The 19,645-nt window shown below is 33.1% G+C and overlaps 1 protein-coding gene and 1 long non-coding RNA gene across 5 annotated transcripts in view; one reads left to right on the top strand and one right to left on the bottom strand.

Annotated features, from left to right (window-relative positions):
* Nucleotides 1-4,442, top strand: part of LOC112916464 (uncharacterized) — a 39,952-nt gene extending 35,510 nt beyond the window's left edge. The window contains exon 3 of the long non-coding RNA XR_003234311.2: nt 4,046-4,442. This is a non-coding gene — a long non-coding RNA (uncharacterized lncRNA). The remainder of the gene's footprint in view (nt 1-4,045) is intronic.
* The window catches only part of KCNH7 (potassium voltage-gated channel subfamily H member 7), a 471,528-nt gene that overhangs the window by 285,957 nt on the left and 165,926 nt on the right, over nt 1-19,645 (bottom strand). The window lies entirely within an intron of this gene.

Consider the following 19,645-nt stretch of genomic DNA (forward strand, 5'->3'; position numbering starts at 1 on the left):
GTTAGTAAAAGCAAAATAAATTATAATCCCTTACACTTGTAGAAGGTTACCAGAATGCCTAAAAGTTGCTGTTTGAGACAAGAACTTGGAAATGTAGAGAACTCAAAGTTGAAGGAAAGATAATAAAGAAAAAAAAAGTTTGTAAAAGACGAACTAGATGTTAAACAGAAACTGGGGTATGGTATCTTTAACAAAACTCAATGAGGAAATTAAAATACACTTGGGAATCTTTAACTTTTTTTCAGATATTATTATTTGTATTTAAGAACATAAAAGGTCATTGTATATAATGAAGATTGATTTATTTGAGAATCTAAACATCTCATCCAAATCATGGAATTCTGAGTAGGCCATGAATATTGATTATTGATATCATGATGGCTCAATCTGTAGATTGTAATTTAAAAAATGATCCTATAAGAAGCTATTTCAGGTAATGCAAATCTGATAAATTTATGGGATAAAGGTTGTGTATTACTAAGAAGGAGATACTCCAGATTTAGAAAGGAAATAAAAAGCAAGAGCGATCTAGTACTTACTAAAAGATGTTTCCAAAAAGCTAGTGTAGCATATCTCCTTTGTTCTCTGCAAATTCTGTTATAATAGGTCCTGATGCTAAGTGGTCTTGGTTGTAGGTAAGTAAAAATTTATTAAAAATTATATTATAGTTGTATGTTTTTTAGAAAAAAAAATAGGGGAAAAATGAGTAGGGAAAAATTAGAGAGGAAGACAAACCATGAGACATTCCTAACTATAGAAAACAAACTGTTGCAGAAAGGGAGATAGGTGGAACAAATAGGGTAACTGGGTAATGTGCATTAAAGGGGGCACATGATGAGACGAGCAATGGATGTTACACTATATGTTGGCAAATTGAATTTATATTTATTTATTTATTTATTTATTTATTTATTTATTTATTTATTTTTAAAAAAGACTTTATTTATTCATGTGAGACACAGAGAGAGAGGCAGAGACATAGGCAGAGGGAGAAGCAGGCTCTCTGCAAGGAGCCTGATGCAGGACTCGATCCCAGGACCCCAGGATCACAACCTGAGCCAAAGATAGATGCTCAACCAATGAGCCACCCAAGTGCCTGGCAAATTGAATTTAAATAAAATTCTAAAAGAATTTTAAAGAAATTGGTTGTACTGAAATTCTGATTTTCCATGTAAAACCTGATAACCGAGTTAAAATGTATTCACTGTACACCTCACACTCGTTCACTATGGAATATATATAATCCATATTTCTATATTCCTAATACATATATTGCATATTACTATTTTCAAGTAAGCCTATTTGTTTTCAGATAAATTAAATTGATGGTAGATACTTGATATACGAGTCAATTTATGCAATCCCTTTATTTAATAAGTACATTTCATCCTATGTGCAAAAAATAAAGAAGTCTTTGATCTTTGTGTTTATTTGGAGTTAATAAATCCAGTCTCTTTCCTATTTCAGAGCCTTTATACATGCTCTGCCATCTGGCTGGAATAGTCTTTTTCTCTTCTAGTTGACTCTTACAGAGATCTTCTCTGATCATCTCCTTAATTTACTCTCAATAAGCTGTTCTCTTTTCTTTATAGTCCTTGTTTGCTTGGTTGTCAAAATCTGTTTTGCATAGTACTCTATAAATTCCATTAGATCAAGGACCACAACTATTTTGCTCACCATGATGGAAGGTATAGCATGTAACAAAATGCTTGGTAAATATTATGTACACAATTAATATTTGTTCTGAGAACAAATAAATGAATTAATATAACATAGCAGAAAGAGTATTGAACTGGAGGTCAAGAGAAACAAATTCTTGTATAACATCTATCTATGTAGATTATTTAACTTCTTATTTAATCTAAATAACTTGTAGGTTATTTAGGCCTTAAATTTCTTTTCTCAATATAAATAATAACAATAAAAGCTTCTGTTACATTTATATTTGAGAATTAAAGATAGCAAATGGAAGTACAGGCACATGTCAGGCACTTGGTAAATAGTGATTGTGATTGAATAGCCTTGGATATGTCATAACCTTAAACCTGTCATTTACTCATCTGTAAAATCCGTAAATGAGTTGTTGTGAAGTTAAAATATGATTCCTATAAGCTCTGTCCTTGGCAGAGAGTAGGACATGCAGTGGATATTTGTTGAACACATATTTTCAGAAAGTATATTGTCTAATACTGATGCCAGGACTCCTCATATAACTTCATTTTATACTTTTGGGAGAAAGTATTATGCTTACAGAAATGTTGCTTGCTATTGTTTCATGGACATTTCTGTGTTGTGTTTTTTTCTTCCATATCTAGTCTTATCCTATTTTGATGACAATTTTTAATGATTTACTAGTGACAATAAATTCAAATAGAATTTTTCTAATTTACTTTACTCTCAGTAACACATAATTTTGATTATCACTAAATTCTCCTTAATAGAGAACTGACTAGATTGCTCTTCCAGAAAACCATCATTTAACTTTTTTTGCCTACTCTGAAGATGTTCCAGAGAATCAAATAATCAACTGTCAGAGAGAACAGAAATTGAAATGCAAATTGAAACGTTTAACCTGCATAGGAAAGAGCTCTGAATGGGCTTCATCAAACCAGTTATTGAGCATATCAGTTATTGAAAATAAGTAACACCCAGACAATACGACAATGTAACAGTGATGAGATGGCTTAAATGTCGCACAATTGTGTGGGAATATCAATGTAAAATATATAATACAGTAAACTGAACTATGTAAATGGATTTTAACATCAAGGAAAGATAAAAAGGAAGCAATTTGGAAAATAATAGCTTCCCAGGAATCTGCTAAGAATCGATGCCCTTACTGCAGATCCCATTAACAAAGCTTCCATGTTTCCTACCTGGCTTTATTAATTCTATCTGACCTTATCAACTCCCTTCTGACAACTCTACTTTCATTCCACAACCATATCAATGTTCCTTTCTCTGCAAATTCCTCATGTTAGTTTCCCCGTTTCAAGTTATGAGTCCCTGCTCAGCTGCTGTCCTTACTCCCCTGTTATTCATCTTTTTCCTTTTCCATGTTATTCCTTTTTTCTTTTTCTATCAGGTTTTCTTCAATCATTTTTTTCTTCTTAACTGTTTTAAATTTAAGACAGCTTTTAAGAAATTTACAAACACTATGGACTCTTTCCCCAGAGGAGTATATATCACATATCATCTGTTTTACTTGCAATTTTAGGGAATTCTTGAACATCATAAGGTCAACTATGGATAAACCCCAGGTAAAGAACACCTGTGTTAGCAATCTCCTTCCAATTCTCAAAGCAGTAGCAATAGTTACCATTTATTGAGTAACTGCCAACACAGCAGATGCTGCCCTGGGTGTCTTCTGTTCTTTGTCTCTAAACTTCATGAACCCCATTTCACAGAAGATGCAGTTGAATAAGAAAGAGGTTAAATAATTTGTCCAAAATTATACTTAGTTTGTAGTCAATTGGGATGTGAATCCAAGTCTAATTCTAATTACATGCTTTTCCCCCTGCAACCCACTGCCTTGTGACATTTGGTGAGAAGAATGAGACACAGAAAAGAAAAACCATTGAAATTCTACAGACTAACAGGTAGTAAAGGGAATTTGTATAGGGGATTGTATATTCCATATCCATATAATATTTCATATAACTATAGAATATGGGTAGTTATTCCATACACAGAGCATAGCATCTTTTTATAAAAGATGTTCGGTGATAATAGGACAGTATCGTTTTGTAGCTAGTATGCAGTAGAATATATGCACTCGTTGTTAAATATAGAAAAGAATACTTAACAGTCAGAAAAATATTCAGCTGTAAATTCCCTAAATGTTCTTCTGGATTATCTAGCTTCCCAGCCCTTCTCAAAGGACACCCAGAAATTAGGGGTTAAAGTTTGTCATAGCATGGCCACAGCAATGACTGGTTCACATCTGCAGAAGTTAAATATTTTGAATATCTCTTGGTTATGGACAGAACATAAAATAAATTGCCGAATTCCTCCTCCTAATCTTTTACTTCTATTTTTCTTTCAGGTTTTACTCAACTCATAATTTTTATCAAGTCTAATTACCTTTGAAAGTATATTCTGTTTCCAGAAATGCAATATGGAAAATGAGAAAAGGTCTGTGGATTTTGTTCACAATTTGGATATCTATTCTAAATTCCTAAATTCTTTCTTTCTTTCCTTAGTTATGTAAGAACATAACTGAATTGAAATAGTCTTGGAAAAATATTTTCAAAGTTATCTCAAATTATGATTGTGTTCTTTCATCTTCTTATCACTATTGAATGTAAAAACCAACAAACAAAATCCCACTTTTTGTATAGGTGAATTGAACTGAGAATTTTAAAATTCATTTAGATTTTAAATAAGGACACGAAATTTTAAAACAAATTATAAATGTATTATCCATGTCTTTTGATAAAAAGTTATGTTGGCTCTAAATAAAGAGAAATTTGGGGAGAAACAGAATTAGTTATTTTTATTTATTTATATGTTTATATATTTTTAAAGATTTTGTTTATTTATTCATGAGAGACACTCTTTTTTTTAAGATTTTTTTTTTAATTGATGAGAGACATAGAGAGAAAGGCAGAGACACAGGCAAAAGGAGAAGCAGGTTCCATCCAAGGAGCCTGATATGGGACTCGATCCCAGGACTCCAGGATTACACCCTGGGCCAAAGGTAGGCGCTAAACCGCTGAGCCACCCAGGGATCCCTTCATTTCTTTACATACTTTTCACTCTGATATTAACCGCCTTCTTTACTCTCCCTTGACCTCATGGAGTGTGCTTTCCCAAAACTTTATGAATATGACAGGGTATACGGAAGTCAGTATTTCTCAAGTATGGTATATGTATAACACTAACGGTATATAAAAAGAAGTGAGGGAAAGAACTTTTTTTTTTTTTTTGCAATTTTATCTTTATTTCAGAGTCCATTTAACAAACGACATAAAATAAGAACTATCACATCAAGCATTTTTTTCCACGAAATTATTGTATACAATAAGTTTAGGATGACCAGCCACCCCCAAGATCCTCCATTGCTCCAGGGCACTAGACTTGAGCCAAATAGGGAGGCAAACCATGCATTGGTTTTCAATCACTGTTGTGTGCTGCAACTTCAGTGCTGATGTCATGCCTCCTACTTCTGTTCATCTCTATCCGCATCACAAGAGCAACTTTCTTAGATTCTCTCTACATCTTACTGATAATCATCTTCCAAATCTTCTGAATGTTCTGTAAAATCCCTAGTAATTCTTGTCCTTCACCTCTCCCCACTCTTAATTTATTTAACCACTCCACAACGCCTTTAAGAATTCTCGCTGCAACCAAAGGATGCTTTCTTCCTTCTTCAAGCTCTTTAACATTTTCCTTTGCATCCTTCCCTTAGTAAAACCTCACTCTTCCCTGGGTTATTGTTTCCCTGTGATGTTCAAACAGACTATAGTTCTTCCTTCATCCCTTTCATACCACATTTCACATACCTTAGGACCTGGAGTTACAGTGAGCATCTTCTTTGCTCCTGTTAGAAAACCTCAACTTTAAAGCACATATTTTAACCTTACCATCAATTATGGCTTCTCTTTACTATCATCTACCAACTTCCTAGTCATTTTATATCATTTACTGTTGGTGTTAGCAACAAGTTCCTGATTTCTTCTCCAGCATTCTTGGAGATTTCTAGTGTCATTAAGATCTACCCCAAACCAGGCCTGTTGGTTCCTCTAGTTCTTGAAAACAATGTTCTTTTCTCTACTTTGGTCTTTAGTCAGTGCCATGTCCTCTGACTTTCAGGTTCATCATTTCTCATTTAGCTATTCACCTCCAGTACCTCAGATACTGTATTCTTTTGTTAGAACCATACCTTAGATCTTGCTATCACTCCAATGTCTGCAACTCCTTCAATATATGGATTTTGACATCCCTCTAACCAAAATTCCTCTCCTCTCCTCTCCTTCCAGCCATTCTTCTCTAGTACATCCAATCCAACAATTCTCTGAGCATAGTAAATCTTCCATTCTGTGACCATACTACTTTAGGCAAATGCTTCCTTATCTAGACTAGTTTCCATAATCCAATACTATAATTACTCCTTTTTAAACATAACTAACCTCTTTCTTCCACTGTCAGAACTGTCTAATGAAATCTTAACTCTGCCTAACTCAGTCACCTGCTTGCAAAAGACCTATAGTTTTACCATTACAGTTGAAAGTTGCTAGAGATATTACATAACTGAATTGACAAGATTCACTTAAATTTTATGTACAATTAGCTGCAAAGTATACTTCCTAGCTGGTTTTCTTCATTTCTTTTTACTTATATCTTCTTTACCAGACCAATAATTGCTTAATTACTCCTGCTCTTTTTCTTTAGTTTTCTTCCTTCCCTTGTACTCAATCTTTTTGTAAGAAATCTCACTCAATTCAATGGCTTAAAACACTACAAAACTTTGATGACTCTCAAATGTTATCTCCATCTTAGTCCCAAAATATAAAATTGTCTTCTTAATATATCTAATTAGATATCTGATAGGCATTTCAAACTTAAAACATTAACAAAATAACTACTGTGTTTCAAAGAAAATGCTTGCCTATAAACTTTTCCTATTTCAGTAAATACCATCTTTAGAATTAGCCTTTCTTTCTTTCTTTCTTTCTTTCTTTCTTTCTTTCTTTCTTTCTTTCTTTCTTCTTCTTCTTTCTTTCTTTCTTTCTTTCTTTCTTTCTTTCTTCTTTCTTTCTTTCTTTCTTTCTTTCTTTCTTTTTCTTTCTCTTTCCTTTCTCTTTCTCTTTTTTCATTCTTTCTTTCTCATACATTCAATCTATTACATTTCCACATGTATCTCAAGCCAGTCCTCCTAATTACCACTTCTTTTCCAACCCTAAACCTCACATTTAGTTTCTATAGTTTTCTATAACCTCATGTGGATGATAGAATCATTCTTACTATACTATTGTTCTTGCACTGCCCAGTCCATTCTTTATACAGTAGTCAGGAGGATCTTTCAGTGTAAATCAGATCAATCATTCCCATGCAGGAAGCTTTCCAATGGTTCTATATTCCACTTATTAAAATATTTTAATACCTCACCAGGGCCCACATATTATATCATTTGTCACATACCTTTATCTTTAGACTTACATCTCTTTACTCATCTCCTCACCTTTTGTACAGACCATATTCCTTACATCAAGCTAATTTGCATCTCCCGACCTTTGCAATTGTTATTCCTTCTGATTGGAATGCCATTCACTTTTGAGTGAGTATCTAGTTCTCATCCTTCAGGCTTCAACTACATTTTACTTCTTCTAAGCAACTGGTCCAATTTCCAGATAAATCAGGTCCCCTATCCCATATAATTCTATTATATTTTCCTACTTAATTTTACCTACCACAGTTATTGGTGCCAAAATTATTCTTTTTATGTGTTATGTGCTTATTATATATTTTCTCTTATTAGAAGACAATAATTTATTTGAAGTCATGGAATCTGTCCTATTAAAATTATACCTTTAATGCCACTGTAGATGTTCAATAAGTGTTTATGGGATGAATCAAGTAGGTGGCATCCTTAGACTTGAGTTTATTTATGTAACTGCAGCTCATTTATAAACTAGTATTTTAAAATAAAATAAAAATTAAATTCCATTTACAGCATACATTAGAATTTGATTAATGTTTGCTCTTCAAAACAACTAAAAATCTTCACTAAGTTATTGAAAAGTATGTTTAATTTTATTGCTAAGCTGTCAAGAAAGTAAGAAAAATACGAAAAGGCTAACGTAAGGGAAAGAAGAATCTAGGAAGGTAACTATTATCAAAACTTGACAGCTACCTTGAAGGCATCTATCAATTCTTATTGATGGTGACCTTAAGTTTAAACATTTTCTAAATGTGTGGGAAATGAGAGATAAAGGGCTTACCAAACTTTAAAGATCTGACAAGATGGAATGCAAAGACTCAAAGGATTGTACTCCCAATGAAACATACTCAACAGAAGTAGAGGCAGTTCCACTCAACAGAAAAGACTTCTGCCTTAAACTACTACACTTGGTGGGGGGAAGGTGGAGAATTTCATTGAGAATTCAAAACCTCAAGCCTGATATAGGTTTTGAGTCTAAATTAAGTTATGAATCATCTTCAAAACTTAAACTATAGCATTAAAGTGATCCAAGGTTTATAGTTTTCTCTAATGCTTGACATAAGAGGAGTTATTTCTCCTTGGAAAAGAATATAAATCTCCTGCCATGCCCTCATAATATTCTCACAGATAAAGTTCTAGTGACAATGAGCATGCAATGGAATCATAAGACACACATAAGAATAAGGTATCATGAATGAAGTAGTAGGGAAAATGAAAAGATTTACATTTTCACATATATTAAGTATTGGAATTGTCAGACAAAACTATAAAATAACTAAGTTGCTATACATAAAAAGGAAAGAAAGCATCAAAAATACATATGAAGATCCAGAAACCTTAAAAATGGCTAATACATTAAAAAAAAGTTTTAGGGGAATTAAAATTGTGACGTTGAAATAGTAGGTTAGAATAGCTAAGTAGAAATTTATTTTTTAAAAAATTAGAATATAGGTATAAAAAGGGAACTAAAAATAGCCCAGAGAATCAGAGATTTAAAGTCTGAAAAAAAGATAAAGAATTACAGATGATAGAGTAAAAAGTTGTAATATATGTCCAGTTGGATATCCAGTAGAGAGAAAGAAATAGAAAATAAAGAGATCATACTTAGGAATGTTCTAAAAACAGTAAAAGATGTGACTGTTTAGACTAAGAAATCTAAGTTAATCTAATGTAGGGTGGATAAAAAGAAATCTACACCTGGACATAAAGACAAAGCACAAGACACAAAGCCAAAGCAGCCAAAACGTATTATCTTCAAAAGCATGACCTTAGTTTCAAAAGCAATGATACAAGCCAGAAGTCCATGGACTTATGTCATCAAATTGTTGAGAAAAAAATAATACCCAGTCCAGAATTGTATATACCCAACAAATATACAGTTTGCTCTTTCAAGAGTAAGGACAAAATGAAAAATCTTTCAGAAAAACATAATCTTATCTTTAATATCAAAGACACTTTTAACACACTGGTTCTCAAACTGGAGTAATTTTTGGCCCCCTTCTTGTACCTTCTCCTCCTCAGGGATATTTGGTATCATAGCTAAAGTGTGTTATTAGCAAGGATGCTGCTAAACACCTGCACTGTACAGGACAACCCACACAACAAAGAATTACTTGGTCCTGGAAGTTAATAGTATTGAGGTTGAGAAACCTTGCACTAAAGTAATATCTAAATATGTACCTAAGAAAGGAGGAAAATACCCCAGAAAGAATGTCTACAATGCAAGAAAAAATTAAGAGGAAAGGTATCCAGTCATAAACATTAACTATATAAACACACAAAATTCATAGTGTAAACTAGTAAAACTAAATTACGAGAAAAGAATAGCATATAAATTAGGGTTTAATTAGCTTTCCAATGTCCTAATAATTGTAATATTTCAAAAATGCTATCAGAGATAGAAATACTTGTTTTCTAGGCTACAATAATGTTGATACTAAAATGAGACAAGAACATAGCAGAAAGAAATATTACAGACCCATATCCTTTACGCATAGATATGCTTTATGATAGATATCTTTATGGATAGATATGAACAGGCTATGAAAAAGATGAGACAATGTTATCAATCAGGTTTATCCTAAAAATGCAAAGTTAGCTTAACATTAAAAAATCAGTATAACCCACCACATTAACAGATTGTATTAGATCATGTTATCTATTCACAATTATTTATTCTTTCCCTAGCCTGCCATACTTATTCATCCAATGGTCTAGGATTTGGCCATATGATCTATTGTGGCTGATAGAATGTGAAAATATGTGACATACCACATCCAAGAAGAAGATTAAAATACACTTGCGTAATTTGGTTTTCTCCTCCCTTTCAGTTTTGCTGATTGCCATGAAAATACATCCCAGAGAGAAGTTGCTCTTTCAATATGGTCCTGGGAATGTGATGAAATTTGGAACTCATTTGATATACATTTGACAACAGTCATGTAACATAATAAAGAAATGAATATTTTTGTTGTATGTTACACATTGCTTCTTTTAACTAAAGAAGCAAAGCCCTGTATTAATTTCCAATAAAACAAAATAATTTAAGATAAGATCTTATACTTTTAAAAATTGAAGAAATTCCTTTATCTGCAAAAAATTATGTATAATACTTATATATAAGTATGCATAATATAATACATATTTTTAATGTTGAAATATTGCATACTTTACTATTGAGCACAAGAAAATAATGCTAACTATTACCATTTCTAGAAATATTAGGAAGGGTTATCTCAAAGTAAGGCAAGGGAAACGCATTGAACATAAAAGGATTGGGAAGGAAGAATTTTCAGATGATATACTTGTATATAAAAGAAATCCAAGAATGTACTGATAAATTTTTAGAATTAATAAGAGTTTAGCAGGTTTGTTGGATACAAATTAATAAACATCAAGAGAATTTATGTGTAATAAGAAAAAAAAAGAGTGTTGGGAAATATCACCAAACTAATAGCAACAAAAATATCAAGTATTTAGGTATAAATCTAATGATATATTTGTGGGATATTTATGGAGAAAATGTTAAAACTTTAATGAAAGACATTTAAGAAGAACTGAATAAATGGAGTAGTATGCAATATTTTGGGGCAGAAAGAATCAAAATCCTTGGGATACTTATTCTCCTTAAATTTAACCACAGAACCCATTAAGTGCAATAAATATATTAACATATATTCTTTGTGGAATTTAAAATACTGAGTCTAATTTATAGATGTGCAAAGGTCTAAGAATGGCCTAGGCACTTGATAAAGAATAATAAATTTAGAGGATTTATCCATCAGATATCAATATTCATTACAGGGTTATACTGATAAAAAAGATGTAGTATCAGAAGAGGGGCAGACAAATAGGATAACATAGAAATTACAGAAACTTTTTCATATATCAGGAAAATTCTTTTTTTTAAGATTTTATTTATTTATTCATGAGAGACGCAGAGAGAGAGAGGCAGAGACACAGGCAGAGGAAGAAGCAGGCTCCATACAGGGAGCCTGATGTGGAACTCGATCCGAGACTCCAGGATCACGCCCTGAGCCAAAGGCAGGCGCTCAACCATTGAGCCACCCAGGTGTCCCAAGGGAAATTCTTATTGAACAGAACAAGCATGGCAGACAGTGCATAAAAAGACAGATTATTTTATTAGGAAAAAATACGGATATCTACTCCAAAGTATACTCAAAAATCAATTCTAGAGGGACCCTGGTGGTTCAGTGGTTGAGCACTTGCCTTTGGTCCAGGGCATGATCCTGGAGTCCCAGGATCAAGTCCCACATCAGGCTTCCTGCATGGAGCCTGCTTCTCCCTCTGCCTGTGTCTCTGCCTCTCTCTCTCTCTCTCTCTCTCTGTGTCTCTCATGAACAAATAAATAAAATCTTTAAAAAAATAAAATAAAATATGCTTTAAAAAAAGCAAATTTGTGAAAAAACTATGAATTTGCAATAAGACAAGATTTATTTACCAAGATCCCAAGGCATTAATCATAAAGAAAATATTAATATGATTATTATAGACCTTGTATTCACAAAAAGACAATACAAAGAAATTCAAAAGGCAAACTATAAATTGAGAAAAGATATTACAACAAATAATTACCAAAAGGTTAGATGGCAGATTATGTACTGAACCCTACAAATCAGTAAGACTACAATAAGTAGCTTAATTTCAGAAAATAGGCAAATGGAGCAGATATTTTATAGAACAGGATACTGGATATATTAATAAATATTATGTATAGGATATATTAAGATATTAAGAGATGATTAATACAACTGATAAAAAATGAGATCAAACCAAATCCATAATTAGCATTTTATATTCATTATATTGACAAAAATTAAGAAATCTAATAGTGCCAAATATTATCTATTTAGATAGAATGTGGACTTATAGAAAGTCCTTAATCTTGAAGGGAGTATAAATTGATACAACTCAGAAAAATAATTTTGAGTTATGTAATACAATTAAAATATGTAAGATTATTTCCAACAGCAAAAATATTAGAAAAAATAAATGTATGTCAAATCAGTGTTGGATGCATAAATCGTAGAATATTCATACGAAGTATACCCTTTAATAATGAAAATGAATAAGCAATGATACATGCATCAAAGGAAGATAAATCTCACAATCAAAATTTGAGTGAAAAACATGTAGGTCATGTAGGTAAAAAAGTAACATGCAGTATACTTCCACTAGCAAGAAATTTAAAAAATATTCAAAATATAACCATGTACGGTTTACTGGTTTCTTTTGAACGTTACAGGAAATAAAAAGAATAATAAACATAATAACATTATGTTAAGGAAGAGAGGAAATATTTAAGTGGATTTCAAATGTTCTGTTTCTTAAGCTCAATAGTGGATATTTGGTTGTTATTATTATTATTATTATTATTGATAATATATACTTTTAAATATTATTTTATACTTGTTAATCACTTAATTAAATAATAAAATAAACAGTTAAGCAAAATTTTACATGATAAACATTATGAAGGTAGTAGGCAAAATTTTAGAATCAAAGGAATTGATATCAATCAATTCTTTGAATTATCATACTTATTCACTACCAGGATTCCACTAATAGATTAAGTAAATGTCCAATAGCTCTCCACAAAGGGAAATACAAAGGACTGCATCAAGATGCATAGATAAGAAATCAGTATTTAGTCTTATTGTATTTAATTCCAGTGTCCTTTTCTAAATACCCACCCCCCATTTTAAATTAACTTGAGTGCTTAAAAGGAGACATCACATCAGCTTGAGTATCTTATAGGAACGATGCTGTTAAAATCTATCTTCCATTCAGGCAGGAAGATTTGTCACCGAGGTTCTTTTTTCTTTTCCACTTACAGAAAGGCATCTTAATATCTAGAAAAAGTTCTTGAGGATTTGGAGACAACAATGGAACCTATTAAGGTAATCCAGTAAGAGCTCACTGAAGGCATTTCCAAATCTCTGTCAGACTTAAATAGAAATCAATCTTAACAGTAAAAAATGGGTATATTTCATGTTCTTATCCATTTATGAAATAATTATCCATTTCTGAGCATTTTAGATAAGACTTAGGAAACTAATCAAATGCGAAACTCTTCAGTCCCTCTGCTTTCATTGACATAATTGCATAAGACAGTGTGTAACCAAAAAAGAGACAGAATTTTCACTGGCAAGCAAAGCACTTCCAATTTTTACTTCTATGTACAGGAAATATGTAACTGCCAAAGCTGACATCCCCTAGAGCTTCTGAAGTAATTTTTATAAGAAATCCAGAACTAAGAGGTGCAAACAGAAGTACCTTCAAAAGCTCCAGTAGTTACTATTGTGAGGGTTTTAAAATTGAAATAAAAATGAAGTCTTTCAAGGTAACTTCACAGAAAACTTTTCTTACCCTGTACTCTTACATGCGGCTTCATTTGTGACAGATTACTAATTTTCTTATTTTATGTATCTGATGTTTCCCTGAGAAAAATCACTTATGCTCAGAAAATTTGCAAAGATATCATTTATGAAAAAAAACAAAAACAAAAAATCCTTTGGCACTACTGCTTAAAGATAAGAAAAAAATTATATAAATGTAGAAATCTTTTCTAAAACGTTACTTTAAAACACAAAATTTTCATTTTAATGTCTTTAACTTGTTTAATTCTACCAAACAACTTGGTTAACTGAATGTAAAAATATCAGTAAAAATGACTAAAACCATTGCAATCCACTGTTCTTTTAAATTTTGACAGATTATGGGACACCTGGGTGGCTCAGAAGTTGAGCACCTGCCTTCGGCCCAGGGCGTGACCCTGGAGCGCCGGGATGGAGTCCCACATGGGGCTCCCTGCATGGAGCCTGCTTCTCCCTCTGCCTGTATCTCTGCCTCTCTTTCTGTGTCTCTCATGAATAAATAAATAAAATCTTAAAAATAAGTAAAAATAAATAAATTTTGACAGATTATATAGCAGAAAGTATAGACGCCTGGGAATATGCACTCTGAAAATGTCTAATTGGTCATTAATTAATTAATATTCATTTTGGTAATGTCATCATGCTGTTTTTAAACATTATTTGGAGACATATAACATGGAAGAGTAAGATTTTAAGTACACCGCCTACTGAATTTTCACAAACTGAACATACTCATTTAACCAACACCCAGATTAAGAAAGAATGTGACCAGTACTGCAGAAGCATACCCTTCAAGATACCTACCCCCAGACACCCTTTTGCATGGCCTCCTTTCCTCCATATTACATTTGTGAGAGCCATCCAAATTGTTGCAGGGATTTATAATTTGTTCCTTCTTAATTGCCATGTAATATTCCAGTGTGCCACAATATGTTTATCCATTCTGTTCTTGAGGAGCACATGTGCAGCTTTCAATTCAGAATCATTATGAATAATACTGGTGTGGACATTCTTGCACATTTCTTTTGCCAAACATATTCTGCATTTCAGTGGAACTACTGAGTCATAGGGTACACATGTGGTTAGCTTAGTAGTCACTGCCAGTTTTTCCAAGCTGCTTTTACCAAGTTATAGTCACACTACTTGTTTGTGGGAGTTCTACTGGCTCCACATTCTCACCAATACTTGGTATTTTCTGTCTTAATTTTAGCCATTCTGGTGGGTGAGTAGTAGTATCACTTTTTGGTTCTAATTTTCTTGTTCTGGTGAGTAGGTCTTCATTTATTGACCATTCAGAGATCTTCTTTTAAAGTGCCTGCTTAAGTTTTCTTGTTCGTTGACTTATTGGGTTATCATCAAGTTATTTTGAGGGTAAAATAAGATACTACACATGAAAGATATTTATACATTTGCAAGTGCTGAACAAATGTAAAGCATTTTTATTATTAAATTTATTATTAATGCCTGGAGACTGGGGTTTTCTAGATCAAATGAAGGCTGCCAGTTTTCCTAATGTGTTGCTTTCTTAACAACATTCTTTTTATGAAGATAAGAGACTATAAATATATATGTATATATATTATACTACATAAGGGACATACATAAGGGACATACAAGAGGGCATGACACTTTGTGCTCAATAAGTAATTGAGCTACATAAGTAATAGCTTCTATTATAATTACTTTATTTAACTTGAATTTGAACTGTTGGGAACATTGCTAAGGAATGATAATATCCCCGAACAAGATGGAACTCAATAGCCAACCAATGCTAGAAAAAACAAAACTGATTAAAGATTTTCATCAACAATGAAGAGCTGTTTCCAATAAAAATCGCTTCATGGTAACTCTGCATATAATGGGGGGAAGTGGCAGAGTCTAAAGTCTACCAAAAACCTTGGAATGCTTTAGGAAGACTGGCAGCCTAAGGATCATGGCTTCATTGACATCATTACACAACATATCAAACTCAAATGAGTATATTTTGGGAACTCTGTGTGAATTTTACTTTAGAGCCTCAGAGAGTAAGAAACTTCTTTAACCTCAATATTAACAGACTTTGGACACATATGCTCGGATTGAATGACTTAATTACCTATTGAGCACAGCCAAGAAACTCTTTCGAAGCTCTTGGAACTGGGCCTATTTTCCTAGCAGGTGGTGGGCATATTAAGGATGGGGGTAATATTAGGCGTGTGTAGAATATTTATCCAAATGTACAGTGAAAAACTTCTGGAGCTTTGACATTGAAAGAAGACGATGATTACACACTCACTTGACAGTTGGTTAGAGTTTGAAACGAATACAATAGCCACTGGATGCCTTTGCAGGATATTTGAGTCCAAGAGTTGTATATTTCAACACAGACTTTAAGAACTATAAATATATGCCGAGTCAACATTTGAAAAAACAGATCACAGGTGTGAAATTGGAAACAACAGCAGTATATAGACTATACTACAGTGTAAGTTTTCAGGAACAGAGTGGTTCTTCTGAGTTGAAAAGGAACTGTTGAGATGTAAAAGGAAGGGAAGAGCCCCACACAATAGGATTGGCAACAAAGGTTTCCCAGAAGGGTAATTTTGCTTGTATGATTCTCAGAGTGGAAAGAATTGTTATCATGTAGCCATATCTTTAGTCATCTCAGAGAAATGTTCAACAAGGAATATTGCAATATTTTCAAGTTTGCATATGTAAGCTAATGTTTTTGTGGTGTTTAATATATTAGAATGCATAGCTATATATGATTGAGATATACTGTTTTAATTTAAATTATTTGCACGTTATACTTTGCGGGAGGGGGATTACTAAAGCTTAAAAAACTCCCAGAGTTAAGACCATTACTCTATATTAATGCATCCCTGATGTGCTAATTACTGAAACATTCTGAGCAGTTGTTTAAAATATAGGAGCAATTTAGAGAGTTAAATACAGAACAACAACATCAAACTATGCATTTTCTTGCTTTTATGTTATGAGTCTCACTTCCAACTTTTTTAAATATCATTATCTTTATTTCTAATCCATTCAGTAACCCAGGAGTCATATGAAAAATACTTCACAGTGTTTTTAATTATCTTTCCAGGGTGAAAACCAAGGCAGGATTTAGTTTTGTGTTAATTAATGTATGATGCCTTATTTATGTCTGCACCCCATATTTCTCAATTTTAATGACCTTCTGAAATATTTCTAAATTTGACTTAATGTGCTTTTGAAAACTTATTTCAAAAACTTCCCTGAGAACATTTAAAGTATCTTTCAAATCTACATAATTTAAGATATAGAAATTAAAGTTTTGTTTACAGAATTAGAAAACATGCCATATTTAAATCTGCCATGGAAAAAAAATCAATAAAGAACATAGCATCCTTCTAGTTAAAGAATGGCAATATGTAGCTAATTGAGAACATTAATGGCTTAATGGTATTTGACATTACAGTCTCAGTATTTTGTGCTGATTCACTTTTAAGGATCAAAACTGAAAAGGAAGAAATATTCCTTAGAATTTAGAACTATGTTGCAATCATCTCCAGAGGAGAACAGATGACAAAGTGGGGGTCACACAGTAGGCCACCCTCTCTCTAGTGATATTTCATTCATGTAACAGCAGTCTGGAAGTGTTGAGGGGGAAGAGAAGGAAGCAAGGACATGGCAAAAAAGAGCAACCTACAATCTGAGAAATAGGAGACAACAGAAATAGAAGACCCAGTTGCTCACAGGGTACTCATTGGTGGAATGAGTAGGGCTAGAGAAATAAAAGAAGTTGGATTTCCACAGCGTATATATGCCATATAAGAGACACTCAAGTCTTTTTCATTTTTCCATAGCACCTGCTAGACAGCTATGAAATTTGTAACCATATACATAACCAGCCCCCAGTCCATCTATCTACCCATTCACTAGACACCTAGTGAGCTGAAGTAACAGGATGATGAAAAAGACACATCTGTATCCTACCCTCAGAGAGCTTACAAAATAGTGGGGGTTTATTTGTATACCATCATGCCAATAGGTATGCAAACAATTATGTAATTATAGTCATGATCCTTCCATGAAAGTAAATTTCTAAATGCCATGATAGTATTTATCAGAATCTCAAACAAAAAAAAGTGTGGAATAGTTTACATTTAAATAACTATAATATTAGTCTGTACTTTATAAAATCTTTGTAAAAAGTAAAGACACAGTACTGCGAGGAAGGGGATTGTGAGATAAAATTACAAAAAAAAAAAAGCCTATCGGACTTTTGTATTGATAATGTGACTTTTCCTAGGTTGCACAATGGATCATGACTGATGGTTATCATGCTGATATTTATCACATATATTCTTTGGTAATTATCAAATTCTTTATACATAGTCTTTATTTTTAATTTTTTAAAAGATTTTATGAGAATGAGAGAGAGGGGCAGAGGCACAGACAGAGGGAGAAGCAGGCCCCTCGCAGGGAGCCTGATGCAGGCCTTGATCCATGGACCCGGGATCATGCCCTGAGCCAAAGGCAGATCTCAAACTGTTAAGCCACCCAGGTATCCCTTGATACATAATCTTTAAAAATAATTTCTAGAAAAGTTTAAGAAAGTAAGATATCCAAAGAGTTTTATAGCTGTCTTTGTGGTATAGTATTATGGGGAAAGTTGCACTTTCTATGTTATACATTTCTGAATGGTTTTGATTTCTAAAGATGAACATATAATATCTGTTAAAAAAATAGAGATGAGAGACACTTGGGTGGCTCTGTCAGTTAAGCATCCAACTCTTGAGTTTTGGTCAGGTCACGATCTCAGGGTTGTAAGATCGAGCCCTGTATAAGGCTCTACGTCCATGTGTCAGGCTCCACACCCAGCCTTAAGATTCTCTCTCCCCATCTCTCTCTGTCCCTCACCCCACTCTCTCTGTCCTAACAGAAAGATAAATAAAGAAGATAGTGAACATATAAGGCCCGGGCCAGAGTATTCCAGTGAAGGACCTACGCAAGAATACCTGGACCATTCAGGAAACTTGAAAGACCAGGGAGTGGCAAATGGGAGGGCTGCAAAGTAAAGAAAGGGAAGATCATGAGGACCTAGTTGGCCAAGTCAAGTTCAGATGAGATAGTGTTTCAAGAGGAGAACAGATGGTTGTAAACAAGTGCCAAATTGATTAGAATGAACTGGCTGATAAGTGCTGTCCAGAGGAGAGGTTCAGGTCTATAAAAAATGTTCATAAACTCAATGGTTTTCTAAGTTTTCTTATGGAAGAACTCAAAGTCACTTTTTTTAAGCACTATTGTGTTTTGAGTAAACTATGAAGTCTTCATGTATTTAATATTAGCAAACTCTAGGGATAATTTTGCTATGGGAAGAAAAAAATTCACATTTAAATCAATATAGAAAGTTAAAAACAAAAGGGAATTCTAAGTGCTATCTTGTGCGGTGACCCTGGCACCATCATATCAGGTTGGAGTTTTCCCCAAACATCTACCATTTCATTTCCAAAGTCAAGCATGAGAACCACTGCTGTAAGTCAAAGGACAAATCTTAAAGTTAATTCAGAGAGATAAAGTTATCAGTCCTTAACTGAAGATACAAAAAGGGACAGAGACAGAGACTGGATGTGTTACTTTTTTTTTTTTTTTTATTAAAAAGAGGAGCAGACTGTCTTTTTCGAGATACCCTACTGACATCTACTTTCTGTTTCTCAGTGACTTCCTAAGATCACTTATCTGAAGCTTTGTTCAGATAGAACATATTCCAGTAACACATTCCAGCAACAATCCATTTTCGTGTCCAGGAGGTACAGCACATCTAATATCATCCAACAACTATAAAATGCTATTGAATGATAACAGGCTGTACCTGTCTTTAGTTAATCATTTGTTTTATTGATATTGTGACTCATTCTGTAGTAGGCAAACTGTAGGGATGATTATTCTATGTTATTATGCTCCAGTCAATTGCCTTTATAAGGAAAAGATAACTTAAATTTCTAATTTCTTATACTCTGTTTTCCTGAGAAAACATATTTGTATATGGGGGAGAGAAAGCTTTCAAAATTCCTATTTGAAAATGCTATCTAAAATTAACTCTGGGGCAGCCCTGGTGGCA

This window comes from Vulpes vulpes, chromosome 3 (assembly GCF_048418805.1).
Source record: "Vulpes vulpes isolate BD-2025 chromosome 3, VulVul3, whole genome shotgun sequence".
NCBI classification, from domain to species: domain Eukaryota; kingdom Metazoa; phylum Chordata; class Mammalia; order Carnivora; family Canidae; genus Vulpes; species Vulpes vulpes.